Source organism: Myxocyprinus asiaticus, chromosome 2 (assembly GCF_019703515.2).
Source record: "Myxocyprinus asiaticus isolate MX2 ecotype Aquarium Trade chromosome 2, UBuf_Myxa_2, whole genome shotgun sequence".
NCBI lineage: Eukaryota > Metazoa > Chordata > Actinopteri > Cypriniformes > Catostomidae > Myxocyprinus > Myxocyprinus asiaticus.
In genome coordinates, this window is record NC_059345.1 from 26,620,864 (window position 1) to 26,623,593 (window position 2,730).

The 2,730-nt window shown below is 34.3% G+C and overlaps 1 long non-coding RNA gene across 1 annotated transcript; it reads right to left on the reverse strand.

The window, feature by feature from the left end:
- Nucleotides 1-574: 574 nt before the first annotated feature.
- LOC127411571 (uncharacterized) lies at nucleotides 575-2,492 on the reverse strand. Its single transcript, XR_007892304.1, has 3 exons — nucleotides 1,706-2,492; nucleotides 824-964; nucleotides 575-683 (listed from the first exon to the last, which is right to left on the reverse strand). It is a non-coding gene; the product is annotated as an uncharacterized LOC127411571 (long non-coding RNA).
- Between the last annotated feature and the right edge of the window lie 238 nt (nucleotides 2,493-2,730).

Here is a 2,730-nt window from a genome sequence, read left to right on the forward strand (position 1 = left end):
CAATGACACCTTAAAATAAAGTGTGACCAAACTTAATATGCAAATATTTTTCATTTCAAAAGTTGAACTGCAGAATGGAAGCTTTTTTCAATGTAAAATCCATTCTCAGTGTTTGTGAGGCTTTGGAGGCTTTAAGTTTCACGCTTGTATACTGTAGGTGTTATGCTTTACCGTGATTGGCTCTAAACTATTTGTGACGGTCAAATTCTCCTCGCAGATACATGCCTTAAACTCAGATTTTAGGTGAGCTCAGAGCCTTCTGGCAACACTGAACATACGTCATTACATCAGCTTAAACATCTATATGAGGAAACAATAAGCAAAACAAACTGGAGTGGAGGGGGACTACAAGCTTAAACAAATTTGTTAATATTGGTCTTAAGAATTTTGAAAATATGTCAAGTTTACAAGGATTGAGGGTTTGGCCCTTTCACCCACTTTTTCATGGCATCCCCACCTACTAACCCATGTATTGCCCCAAGCCTACCCCATAACATCCATTTGTGCTCCTTTTCCCCAAGGAAAAATGACACCATGAAAATATGAGAAATATGAGAATTTATTTGAACCCTAACATTAACATACAGCTTTATATGAACAAGCAAAAATTGGCATGAACAAATGCAAAAAAAAAAAAAAAAAAAAAAAAGGAAAAATCAGGACCCTCCTCAAGTGAGTGTACCCTAAAAGATTGACAGAAAGAGACAGATAAGAGGGGACACAGACAATGACACATATGGTTAGTTAATCAGATAGATCTCAGAAATCTCAGACTGAAGATATGAATGGTAACTCTGGTGAATGAACAACATTTGGAACATACCTTAGAAAGAATTTGCTTTCTTTAGGGCCTGCTCTCTTCTTCCCCCATCTCTGTCAGATGAAAGCTGCAGCCATCTTTCTATACATTTTTCAATGTCTCCATCCGATGCACTGGCAGTACTGGCATTTCTTCGCACAGATTCTTAAAAAAAAAAAAAAAAAAAAGAACAAAAAAAAAATAATAATTTATCAATCAGGCGAATATGGCACATGTTTGCCTGTTCAAACATGAAGCTGGTTATCCTAACTTAGCATAAAGACTGGAAAAGATAGGAAAAAACTAGCACTTTACGGGGTTATATAGTCGTTTAATAAAGTATTCAGACCCCTTCACTTTTTGCAGACATTACTGTGTTGTAGATTTCATTTTAAATGAATACAATTGACATATTTTATAGTTTCAAAATGACAAAAAAGAAAAAGGCCCATACAAAAAGTTTGGGCACCCTGCATGGTCAGTACTTTGGCAAATATCACAGCCTGTAAATGGGTACAGCTTACAGCTATTTTAGTAATCAAGTATTCTAACGATTATTATATTGATTAACCGAGTAATCTTATAAGAAATACTTTTACTTTATTAAAGAGCTGTGTATATTGTTAGAATTTTATCTTTATTTTATTGATATGCCTTATGCGGTTCTTTATTGATACTCTTATTGGATATTTTTCATTACTAAATTGTTTTTATTATTATTATTTAAAACTGTATTATTATTTTATGCTGCACTAAGTTAACCATCTCCTGGTTCCAGGTTCAAATCTAGCATATAGACATGACAGTGTTATCAATCTTCTCATCTAACTCTCATCAAGAAAGTGTAAATGTGTTTCCTATAATGATGAAAATGAATTAACTCTATGATACACAAATAAAACTTACTGAGGACAACATCTTTAATGGCAAGTGGTTCAAAGCCATACTTCCCATTCACTCCGCGCCAGTTAATTTGCTTCGTCAGTTGGCTCATCGTTAGTTTTGTCATTATTTTCCAGATAGTTTCATTTACAGTCAGACCCCCTGCCAGTCCAATATAGGTGACCTGAAAGACTATATTGTCCGTTACAAATGGTACAGTGCCTATAAATTATTATATATCATTTCGTTCATTTGAGCAGAGTTAAATTATAATGTTTTTAATAGCCGAATTCCCCCGATACATCTAGATTGGAGATAATACCAACCGGCTCTACCTTTGGAGAAAGCGTAACCTGTGTCATGTAAACCAATCATATAATGGCACCAAAGTCAGTGGACGGCCTTCATAGTTTTAATTTGATCAAAAACACAGATTTTTACATTTTCTTTACACAATATACAAAATGTATTCTTAAATTGTAATGCTACGCATTTGTTGATATAGGCTGGTGGTAATTTCAAAAATGTGTCCTGTCGCAGCATTCTCTACACCACCTTGTCTTATTAAACAGCATTTTTATCGAAGCAAACTCTACATAGTTCACTACAAAAGTATACTGTGTAGTGTAAAAAAATGTTAAAGATTAGCAGACAGGCTGTCGATTCATTAAGTGATAAGCTTTTTAAATTGGCTACCATAATTCTCAAGAGCATATCTAGCACTATATCAGCCACCCACGATTTTAGCTTCCTTATAAATAAACATTACGTCAATATTATATGTGTAGAACGGTATTAAAATTATATTATATGTTAGATTATCAAAGATATACTCACCGCGGTAGCAAGCTTCTGCTGTTCTGGCGGTTAATCTAGCAGCTCCAAAAACCCGCCAAGTGTCGTCACTATATGTCGCAGCTAGTGCGCATGTCTTGAAACTCAGAGCAGAGATTGTGTTTTTTTTTTTTTTTTTAACCTATTATGATTTTTAAACGTGCCTAGTTTTGTTTTTAAAGCTCTCATATAATAGATTTACATGCATCCGAGGT